This window comes from Opisthocomus hoazin, chromosome 4, assembly GCF_030867145.1.
Source record: "Opisthocomus hoazin isolate bOpiHoa1 chromosome 4, bOpiHoa1.hap1, whole genome shotgun sequence".
In the NCBI taxonomy this organism is placed as follows: domain Eukaryota; kingdom Metazoa; phylum Chordata; class Aves; order Opisthocomiformes; family Opisthocomidae; genus Opisthocomus; species Opisthocomus hoazin.
The window spans coordinates 8,873,459-8,885,603 of record NC_134417.1 but is presented as its reverse complement, the minus strand read 5'-3'; the positions used below and the strand labels follow the sequence as shown (position 1 = coordinate 8,885,603).

General features: G+C 46.0%; 1 protein-coding gene across 2 annotated transcripts in view; it reads right to left on the bottom strand.

The window, feature by feature from the left end:
- ACSL3 (acyl-CoA synthetase long chain family member 3) overlaps positions 1-11,753 on the bottom strand; it is a 56,314-nt gene extending 44,561 nt beyond the window's left edge. The window contains exon 1 of one of the 2 annotated variants that reach the window (XM_075417843.1): positions 11,665-11,753. The gene's annotated coding sequence lies outside the window, so the exon portion shown is untranslated. The remainder of the gene's footprint in view (positions 1-11,664) is intronic. The other variant, XM_075417844.1, reaches the window with a different exon arrangement.
- Between the last annotated feature and the right edge of the window lie 392 nt (positions 11,754-12,145).

The window sequence follows — 12,145 nt, the reverse complement described above, 5'->3', positions numbered from 1 at the left end:
ACTGGAACAGGCTGCCCAGGGAGGTTGTGGAGTCTCCTTCTCTGGAGATATTCAAGACCCGCCTGGTCAAGGTCCTGTGCAGCCTGCTGTAGGAGACCCTGCTTCGGCAGGGGGGTTGGACTAGATGACCCACAGAGGCCCCTTCCAACTCGAAACATTCTGCGATTCTGTCTGGGTCTTCACCAGTACACTCTGCGATCAGAGCACAGCTGTGTTCTCGGGGATTAACCTTTTGCTCTCACTACTAATGATCTCACTACTTACGTTTTTTTGGAGCTCACCCTTGGTGGTTTTGAGTGCTATAGCCTAAACACCTTTAAACTTTGGATGCAGGCTCTCACACATTCCTATAAATACAAAGGGGTTTAATTTACATCCTTCACATCTCAATGCTACATTGTAAAATGATACTCCTGCTTCCTTAGGAGGCAGGCAGAAAGCATGTTATTAGGATAAATATATTATCATGTACTTGTTAGACACCAAGATACTGTAACAGAAGGAACCACACGAACCAAATAAGTCCTTCACCCTAAGGAGAGACTTTCTACTAAATTAACTAAATCTTGAGACAATAGGAAATGGTTTCACTATCTAGAAAAGTTTGCAAACATTAACATTTTCTTTTCCTCTTAGTAGGCCTCTTTAAGGGGGGAAGAAATCACCCCTAGTAGTAGCAGACAACAGGGAGACAACTGTAGTAGCACAGAAATAAATCAGACAGAAGCAGCTGACATTTCTTGAGGGCAAAGACCTGCGCTTTCTCTTACATGGATATTTGGTATATCCAGTTATTTCTAAAAAGGCAATGGGTAAGTGAGCTTCAAAAACGTCCATTTGACATCAACCTCTTCCAAGTACTCCCATGCCCCCCCACTTGTACGATATATCACTCTACGTTGCAGGAGAGCGAGAGGCTCAGGTTTGTAAATCTGCCCTCTGCTTTCTAATGAAAGACAGTAATATTTATGAGGACCTGAAAGCCAAAGTGACAATCACAAAGCAGACAAATAGCTTTATTTTTCCCCAAAAACTATTGGACTTTCAATGGACAGTCTGACTGCACGGGCTACAAACTGAAGTTTAAACCTTTGTTAAAGGTGAAAAGTAAAACTAAATCAAAATGGGTTCAGCCCCAATTCAGAAGCAACACTTCAACCAGCACTCCTAAAGCTACTGTTACCTACGACACAAACACCCTTCCAAGATACTGAAATCAGCTGAAAAAGCAAAGCCCATTGCAATTCTGCATCTTAGAAATTTCCTATCCAAAACATTCTAAAACTTATTTTCCTTAAATATGTTAAATTTTTTAACCTATATAAGATAAATATTTAATGGATTGACAAATACATCTTCTATCAATGAGAGTAATAAAACACAGCTCTAAGTTAACAATTATTGTCCGCAAACCTGAAAGTACTTCCCAAGAAGTTAACATCACTCTTACTACTAATACAGACAAGAAAACAGTGTGATAAAAACATTTATTCAAAGTCATTCAACAAAGTAATGGCTATGCCAGGAACACAATCCAGTGCTGCTACATATTTGTCTCCTTTTCTTCCCACTGCACAATCCCGCTTCAGGGCACACAGGTGTCCTATTCCTTTCAGGCACTTTGATTTACCAGATACTGACAATACATTGTTTCCATGCCTTCTCATAACCAGTTATTAGAGCATTTAAGAGATGTATTTAACCCCAAACTAAATTAAATGTTTTCACGTTTGTGTCAGAGAAACAAAGAATTTGATGCATATAGTACCTTACTACCGGAGAAGACCTCAGAGTAACTCTGTAATCTGCAAATTAACTGTCAAAGAGAAACACCACCACCAGTTTCCCAAGGATACTGTTGATTTTTTAAACACAGATACAAACTAAACAGGGAAGAGCACTTAAACAAGAACATCAACACCACTGCACACACAGTATGAAAAGTCTGCATAAAAATAAATCAGCAGTTTCACCATTACCCCCGAGCTTCGGCTACTGGAGAAGTGGAGTCACAGCCCAGTTGCCGCTGCCAGTTTATCCCTCTCCAGATTCCTACAATCACTTTCCAGTTGTTTAAGACAATGCTCCTGAGTACTTCCACTGGGAGGCAGACTCTGCTTTCCATCTGGATGGAAGGGAACGACCGGAATGGTTTGATATGCCGTTCTCTACTACAAAACACAGCCTTAGGTCATTCTCTAATTTCTGGGAAATCTGAAATGCTAAGGAGTGAACAGCTCTGGACTGTTTGTTTCTTAAAAATCGAAACAGAAATAGATGTTCTGTTGCTGTACACTCAGTCCGATTATGAGCTGTATTCCAGTCATGCAGTCGTCAGATCAGAACAAAAATCTAACACAAGAACACCAGAGATTTTCAGCAGTAAAGGTGCTTCTGGTGTTTTCTCTAGCAGAAGCTATACATGCATAAAAATGTTCTCACTCACTTTTAGGTGAATTAGAGTTCATGTAGTGTGACAGCAAAAATTATTACCCACTATCTTATATTCATTTTTTAAAAAATATCAGGTAGGCAGCTCCAAAATCTGGTAAGCCCATGTATTTATAACGTCTTTGCATTCTTTCTGTAACGTTTCTTCTTTATTTGATGGGCTTTTGTTAGGGATAACCTTAAGCCAGCACCTCTTTAAAGAACAAGCAGCAGATGAATACACTCAAGCAACAAAGCAAATCCAAGAGAACAACATGAGGATATACGCTTCAGAAGAAAAAGTAAAGGATTTATCCCACGTCTTTAGAGACATTCCTCACAAGAAAAGCATCAGCCAAACGAACAACACTTTCAAGAGGAATTTTACAATACTTTTCAAAGGAATAAGAACATCCACAGCACAATCACAGCTATAAACATGATAAAGCGGGGATGTTTCACCACTGAATTTGGAAGTCCAAGCTGTTGACATTTTCAACACACTTTCTCCTTTGAGGGATAAATACATTTTCAAGTTCCAGTTGCTTGGGTTTTGGTGTGTTTACTTTTGTGTTTTTTTAACAACATCATTGTGTCCAGTCATTTACAGGGATTTACTATCAAAGAACGTTTAATGAAGAAGTTCCCAGAGGAACACCTGCTCTTCTTCCCACCCCGCGTTCTGCTGTGGTGACTGCATCTCCTGAACAGGAGCAATCCCCCTCCTCCAGTCAGTGATGGAAGCCACAAGCCTCTCAGAGGGGACCACTGCCTTTCCAGGGAAGACTGCTGCTCCCAGGCCCACATGCGTGCTTCAGACTGCGTTCTGTAACACTCACTCTCAAAGTAATGAAGAGATCCCCCGCAAACCACACAGCAGAAAAGCAACAGGAACGCAGCTTATCAACATCACAGACCCGGGAAGTGTTACCCCAGGCCAACACTTGCACAAGACTCAGTTGGTGTTTCATACCCCGTGGAGTGAGCCTAAGCAAGATATATCGAAAGCCGTACTTCACTCCAGCAACCATATACACGCAGCAAATAATTTGTGGAGCTTTTTCTGAGCACAAACGTAAAGAGAGAAACAAAATTTGCTCCTTCAAAGTTCTGTGAAAACGCAATTTTTCAAGCATGTTTTTAGTAATCTTACCTATGCCACAAGTTACAAATCTATACCTCGAAAACAGTCTACTGTTTGTTAGACTGCTTATATTAGCATCTGTGAAATCCCACTTCCTAAACACACCAGTTTACAGATGACTACCCTTGACTTCTAGGCTGTTTTAATAGAAATACTTTGTTTAAGCTTAGTTGTATTTGAAGATATACCCCAACTGTACTGCAATGCACAGAGATTGCCTTTCTCCTAGTATTTTCCAGAACCTAATGTTAAAAAAATACTTGGCTTATTTAACTCCAGATTTCAAAAAGGCTCAAACTAAACCAAACTGTGATTCATAAGACACTAGGAATGCTGCACACACAGTCAATCAGTAGAAATAGGACTTAAACAAATGCTTCTTACGGGTATAAGTGAGACACTATAAAGACCAAGCTGCCAAGAGCAATGTCACCTGGAGGCCACTCACTTAGGAACTTTTCCGCCCTTGTGACAGATGTACAGTCCTGTTCTCCGCAACATCAAAGCCGGCCGAAACAGCTCCCAAACTCAGCACTTCATGAAGTCCAGGGAAGGCTACCACAGAGGCAGGTTTCAGCTGCTACTGCTTCAACCTCGTTCCCCCACGTATTTATGGGCAGAGAGCACTCTTTCTTTGCACTCAAGAAGTCGGGGGTGACCCACAGGGAGTCACACAAAAGCTTAAGTTACAGAATAGACTAGCAGGATGTTTTACTGCAAACCACTTTATAAGGTTTTTATTTCTCTTGGCTGCTCTGAAATTCTAGGTACAGTGGGGAATACAATCGTACAAAAGAAAGAAACAGCACAGGATAAAGAAAATATTTAAAATTCAGTGTTTTTCTAAAGAGCTACTTTATCTAGGTTTTATATCTATGCTGCCTGGGGAAATGACTCCTTTGATCAAAATCCAGCACTGGAATTTATTTAAGTACGGCGTAAGGATGCCTACCCTGTTCATTTGAGATATCATCCTATTGTCTAACCTTGGAAGTAACGGAGGATCAGGACAACCTCTCTCCTCCATCACATTGGAACGAATATCCTTTTCTCTCTTTTTATTACTCTCTCTTTTTTGTAAGCAAAGCAAGGCAGGATCACTTATGAACAGGCCCAACAATTGCGTAACACGAAACAAATTCAAAACAAGGACTCATTAAATTAGAGGCCACTTTATTCCACGTGAAGCAGCATTATAGAAGCATTGTCCTCAGCTCCAAGTCCTTACATGTCACCCTTAAACATAAAACTTACAAACGCGGGTGTTGAAAATCGGAGGACAACACCCAGCGCCCACAGGTATGGACTTGGAGGGGATGAAGGTGAGGAAGTGACTCACTCCTCACAGGACAGAATTCAAGTCAGCAGTTCAGAATCAGTATATAAACACTCTGTAGGTAGATGGAGTTTTTGGCAGAAGGGAATTCTGTTTTTCTTTTCAGGGAAAATAAATTATTGAAGTATCTGGCTGGGTAGAGCCTTCACCGCCAAGTTTTTAAAACAAGAACACTGACCTTTTTAAAAAAGAAAGGTTGCATAGTACCAACAGCATTTGCAGGAATTTTGTGAATGTTCGCAGGAAAAATTATAATCAAATTAGATGAATACAAGTTGATAAGCTGGAAGTCCAGAATAAACTATTCAATATTTCTAGAAGAAAAATATACATAAAATATTTCATGTGTTTCATGAGCCACCAATATTTCAAAACCCGAAAGAATTATGTCTTGCATTTTAAAAGAAATCACTGAATCATGAAAGATTAAGCTAATGATGTAATAAAAACATACACAATTTTAACCACTGTACTCTTAGACTCTGTTATGTACAGATGCATAGAAAAGAGTCAGGCTAGCAGAACTCTCCATTCTTTCACACCCTGGACCCGGCCACAACTGCGTATCTGAATGCATAACACAAGATGTGGACAGAACTTTTTTTTTTTTTTAATAAAACTTATTTTATTGGTAAATAACAGATTTTTGAAAACAGAAGTTGTCCCAAGTTTCTTTAGGAATGCCTGTTTCAGTTAGCGCTCCTGCCCAAGCCCCCTCACACCACCTTCCTGCACCCGCTAACAGCCTTGGCTTTGGGGCTAGCACACCTGCACTAGCTCACAGCCCTGCTTTACTTCATTGGGAAGTGGGTTTGTGCCTTATTGTTGAAAGTAGTGGGTGTTAACAGGTAAAGCTAGTTGTGCAGATTGTAAGAGAACTATACAAAAATCTCCTTACGCATCTTCCCCACCAAGGAGGGGGAAGGGAGTGGGGAAAATAATCTACACAGTTGTCAGCGATGCAGACCTGGAAAATATTTTCTAGGCATCCTAAAGCTGTCCATTAGGAAAATCATTTCTCTCTTCACAGCTTCCCTAGAACAGTACAGTGCAGTGATACTTCATCAGAACAATTAAGCTGCAGCTATAAAGGACTGACAAGCCCTGGCAACAGAACTTTCTTTCCAAGTGGTTTGTGGACTTGCTGCTGCGGAACAGACTGAACCACGTAGCCAGCCAAGCTCCCTGCCCGAACAGCACTCGGACCACCGTCTGCCTCCCGTGCCTCTTGCCTTACCTGTCTCCACTTCAACACTCACCAAACATTTGCATCCTTACAAAATCCGCAGACAGAAAAAAACAGATGCTTCTCTACATAACCACTTAAATCCTCCTGCAAATCCATCTCCTCCTGCTTCTCCTGTTCCCTCTACCTTTCTCCGTACCCACATACTTAAAACACAGACTACAGACATCCTCTCTACCCAGCACAAATTACACACACATCTAACTTTTAAAAACTAGCCACAGATGCTCCACTTTCCACATTTTTCATAGGCTCTCACAGAATGAGCCCACAAACTTTGATTTTAATAATGGTTTGGAGAAACAACCACAAACCATGCTCCGCTGTTTCACAGACTATGTTCTCATACTGTCTTAAAACTTTGATTGGTAGAATCATACCACATGTCCGATCTGACAAACCTTATGTCATCACGCGCACTGATGCACAACACTGCACTACTTGCTCTGAAGTCTTCTGGCCAAGAAGCAAAGAACCCATGCAAAGCCTTCCTGCAGCTGGTCAAGGTTTCTCACGTCTCACCAGCCAACCTGAACAAAGCAAGGCACGTTCCATACCCTGTTCTGGACAGCGGCAAGGGAAAGGCAGAGAAGTCTTTCCTCTAAAGATGCAGAAAAACCATTTTTATATAGTTTTCAGTTCACAGTATCCTTACAAGTTTATCGCAGGAGGAGAGAATGCTCTACACAGACAGTACCGTAACACAGCAAATAGATGGGGAACTGGACCTGGCAGTGCAGTACCACTGCTGTTCTGCTGCTTAATCTTCAGCAAGTCACTTCTAATCTTTATTATCTATTCTCCCCTTCCAGGTCTCATACTGGTTTCATCTGGTAGATATAAGCATTCAGGATAAGGATGATATTTACACAGTACCTAAAAAAATCAAGCACTAGGTTTTCCATTTTTAAGTGACATGGGAAAAGGCTTGCAGTTTGTTATTGCTGTTTTCCACTATCAACAGTGAAAATCCGTACATCAAGAACTTTCAATAACCCCTCCTTCCTCGCTTTTCAGGAAACTCATAAAACTGAGAACCCAGCTTGTCCCATTTCAGATACTGTAATTAACTAGCACATCTTCGTAATTAACCAGACTCCAGAACACTGAGGGACACAGGAATTCCCGATGTGCATAAATGCACACGTGCTGACAAACAGCCACCTCCTCCTCCTCTGGGATCGCAGACACCAAGTCAGCACCTTGACTTCCCACGAGCTGCGGGCTCACTTACGGAACGAGAGGACACGTGTGTGAGTAATTCCTTCCCAAGGATCAGTAAAGACTGCTGCAAGGTTTGAAACGAGATGATTTTAAAACCATTTTGAATTTTTAACAACTTTTCTCTAATTGATTTAGAAGCTAATACGGAATAAGATTTAAGCTTCCTTCAGAAAGCTGCGCTTTTCTCACCCTCTAGTCCTGGATTTAGCAATAGCTACTAAAGAGGTGTGACTAAGATATGGCCTTGTCCAAGTGATTTCCTTCAACATCCTCAAAATCATTAGATCCCAAACTGTATCTCAAAGAAGAGTACTGAAACCTTTAAGAGCCCTTCAGGTCTTACTACACAGCAAACCCTGATGCAGATCAGGAGCTCAGGATGAAGAGCAGTTCTTCCAACTCTAACGGCATAATTGAACAAATAAAGCCCTGCCATTTGAGAGCTGCTTAAGGTTGGCTTGAGTGCTTGCTCTGTTCCTCCAAGTATGATGAGTAAACATGCATGCAGTCCTAAATGAGCTGGCTCAGAAACTTCCACTGTGACTGCTCCATGGACAGAAACTAAATAGAGCCACGGGATAATTCAGGTGGGAAAGGATCTCAGGGGGCTTCAGGTTCAACCTCCAGCTCTAAGCAGACTCACCCATGAGATCACACCTGCTTTCTCAGGGCTTTATCCAGCCGGATTTTGAAAATCTCCATGGAAGGAGACTGCACAACCTCTCCAGGCAGCAAGTCTCACTGCTTGACTGATCTCACGGTGAAAAACGCCTTACAGACACAGACCTCTCTGACATCAAGTCATGCCTGGTCTCTCTTGCCCTCCCATCACGCAGCACTGTGAAGAACCTGGCTTTGCTCTCCTGAAAATCTCCCCATAGGTGCTGGAAGGGCCCCCCAGACCTTCTCTTCTCCAGGCTCAACAACAGGCACAGTTCCTCTGCCCCTCCTCACAAGGCAGAAGCTCACACCTCGAGACAATCTTGGCAGCTCTCCACTGCACTCATTCCATTTTATCAACAATTCCCTTGTCCTGGGGGCAGCACGACTTGATGCCGTACTGTGGATGTGGTCTAACGAGTGCCGAGTGGAAGGGGATAATCGCTTCACTCGACCTGCCAGCTGTGCTCCGGCTGACACGGGGCACATGGCTTGCTGACCCCCACCCCCTCGGCCCTCCCAGCAGAGCTGCTCCCCACCCAGGCCGGCCTGCTGCAAGGGGCTCCTCCTGTCCGCGGACAAAGCCAGGAAGCCCTCACCCTTGAATAGCTGTTTATAAATTTGCTTAGTAATCAGCAGCAGATGAAATGGATGGAAATTGAAGCCAAGTCTTCTTAGTGTTAATACACCTTACTTAGTAGTACTAAGTCGCATCTTAGGGCCATATTCAGATGCCCTAAATTCCACATAAATCCTTCTGCCTCCCATTTCTTATTAGCTGGCTTTCAGACAGCTCCCCATTCAGCATCTTATGTAAATTCTCTGAGTTCTCTCCAAAACCACCTAGATTTCTCCACTGACTCAGAAAAGGGGCTTGGGTGGAATTCAGGCCACCCGAACTTGGTCTTTGAGGTCTGGTAGCGCTGCAGCATCAGACTGCATTATTCTTTCGGTTTTGTCACCGCGGCAGTAAGTAGCAGCCTGTTTGTCAGGACAGGTCTTAGTTTAGTTACTCTTCCACTGGAAAATACATTTCTAAAGAAAATGTAGATTTCTAAACAACCCAGGATTCAGCTCCTCCTGCTGCCTTCTGGACATTTACTCCATAGCTGGATCTCCTTGAACAAGGATGCTTTATCTACAGTTCTCCTGCATTCTGTCCTGAGCCATGTGTGGTGCTTTGTTCCAGATATCTTGATGATTCACTGACAAAAATTTGGTCTTTAGTACGACTGCAGCTCAAACCATTCACTGGTCTACAGAAAGGAGGAATAAAAGCCCCACACCGACACCAAATACGGGCTTAGGGATCAATGGCATAAATGCTCACCAGTTTAGCAAGTGCACACTGTGCATTCAGCCAAGGATGAAGACATTTCCTCTAGCTCTTCAAAGACTATCACTTTTCCAACACGTACCATGCTGATTTTTTTAGGCTTCAGGCCGAACCAGATCTCTTGATTTGAGAAGTTATTTCTCACAGGCATTATGGTTTTATAACAGGGTCATAAATTGAAAAGTTACGCCTACCGGCATACTCGGCCCAACACGCTGTGCTCAGTGGTCTTACACAATCAGGACCCTCCAAGCAAGAGTGATGGCGCCGGGAAGCCAGGAACTACCCATCCACATTTCCAAAAAGAGGAATCAGACCCAGCACACCACAGCCCTGACACCTCGCTTCAGCCCACTACCAGCGCTGTGGCCAAAGCCCAGCAGGCTCCGGATGCACAGGTATGGAGAGCCCACCCGCGTCCACAGCCGCCAGCTGGTTCTCGCAAAAGGACACCAACAGACACACGACCCTGAAACACCCAGAAAACTGTCGAGGCCGAGGTTCATTATTTTCACAACTACTTTGGGCAGAATGGGACACCTGGAGATAGGACAACTTTCAGAACCAAGTGACAGCCTACTGAGGATCAAACAGGCCATTTTAGAATAAACTCGGTAGGTTTGCTTCTCTACAAGGGATGCTGTTCCCATTAGGAAGAAGCTTGCTTTCCTGACCAGTCAACAGCGACTGCATCCATGCCACAGGCCGAGCATCCTATACGTTCCAGAAATCTTGAATCTTGACCACAGGTATCAGCAGATCCACCAGATTCACTCCAGTTTGTCAGACCGCCACACAAAGCATGAAGTTTGGACCTAACTCCTCTTTCTAGGGACTAACAGTAACAAACACACTGAACAACAGCAAAGAAAGTTAAGTCTTTCAGTCACAATGTTTAGCTTCAGCCATTCCTGAAGCACTGATCTACAGGACAAGGAAGAATTATCAGGCTTAACAACGTCCTTTCCTTCATTTTTCAAAGCAGAATAGGACAGGCAAATAAAATAATGTGCTTGCTTTCTCAGCGGTGCAGATGGTTATAAGCACTAAGTTTTATGAGGGCATCCAGATGATTATCTCCCGCTTAAGACATAATCAAGACCTGATAACATGTCTACCACTTCTGACTTTTACTTTTTACCCCCAGCAAAAGAGAAAAAAAAAAGAAAGTCACACGCCACAGTGAATTTATGCACACGGAGATGCTACGGCCACTCTGGGGAAAGAGTATTTCTACAGCAGAAGGTGACCAGAAAAAAAACCCATTCCACCCAATAAAACTTTTTGGTTCATTTTGTACTTTTTCTTTACACAATGCTTAGAATATAATAAAAAAGCTTGATGTCAGCTCAAATATTCCTTAAGACTTCTATAATACTCTAAGATATTCTGAGTAAAAATGAGTGCCCTTACCGTTAACAGACTTTTAAAAGCACTCAAAAAAACCCAAACTTTTTAAAGGACTCAGAAACATTTTTTGCCCTTTTTCACAAAGTCTCTACTGACAACAGCACTTTTAAAGTCAGAGAGTGAGGCTATTTAAACACAAGAATTTCACGTTTGGTGTCCGCAAATTTCATAGGCCAAAAACCATTTTTTAGAATCTGGTACTTTTAACCAAAACGCTGCACTTCTCACTTAACAGATGACATGCCCCTTGTTACACATACATGTAGTGATACTAAAATTATGTGTTCCTTGGGGGAGCGATTTCTTCAAGCTGTCAGACCCCCGCGAACGGGCAGCGCCCATAAGCCACCTCCCCGCTGCCTTCCCTGCAGCCGCGGTTTTCCTTTCCCCGACGGCTCCCGCCCGGCCGCCCCACAGAGGCTGCGCGCTGCCCGCCCGGGGACCGGCTCCCGCCGCCGCCTCCCCTCCCTGCGCCCCGCGAAGGCCCTGCCCGGGCCAGCGCACGCAGCGGCGAGCCCCGCTGCGCCGAGGCCAGCCCAGCCCGCCGGGCACCAAAGGAAACGGGCGGAGCGCGGCCAGCCGGCCCGACCCGCGGCCCCTCCCGCCCTCTCCCCCCGGCCGCGGCCGGCCCGTGAGCACAAAGAAAAGCAGAAGGAAAACCCGCCCGCTGTCTCGCTCACCAGCCCCGGCGCCCCGCGAGGGCCCAGCGCCGCTCGCTGCCCCCCCGCCCCGTCCCCACGCCGCCGGGCTCGGCCGCTTCAGCACCACCGCGGCCCGGATGGCCGCCCCGCCCCGGGAGGCCCCGCACCGCGGCGGGGGCCCGGCGCGCTCCCGGCGGCGCAGGGCCCCGCAGCCGCGCCCCGCAGCCCCGCACTCACCGGGCCCCGGCCCAGAGGACGCCCGCGGCCGGCGCCGCACGCTGACGGGCCGCCTCCGCCCGCCCCGGCGCGGCCGCTCCTGCCGCCGCGGCCCCGGTGCGCGCCCTCGGCCGCGCCGCGCGAGTGGCTGTGCTCAGCGGCGGCTCGCGCCGCCGGGCGCGCTCATTACGTATGCGGCACGGCGCCGCCTGGTTGGCCGGAGCCGGGTGGCGCGCGGGGCCGGGCTCTCGAGGGGGAGGGGCCGAGCCGGACCGGGGTTACTACAGGTCACCCGCGGCGGTGGGCGGGGACGACCGTGAGGGCGGGGTCGGGCCGCCCCCACGTCACCCGCGGCACCGCGCCGCGGCTCCCCGCCGCGGGTCCGCCTCGCTGCGCTTGCGCGGATGCCGGCCCGTTCTGCTGGGGCGCGAGGCGGCTGAGGCGCGGCGGCGCGCGGGAGGTCCCGCTCGGGGCCTGGGCAGCGCCGCAGGGGCCGCCCGCA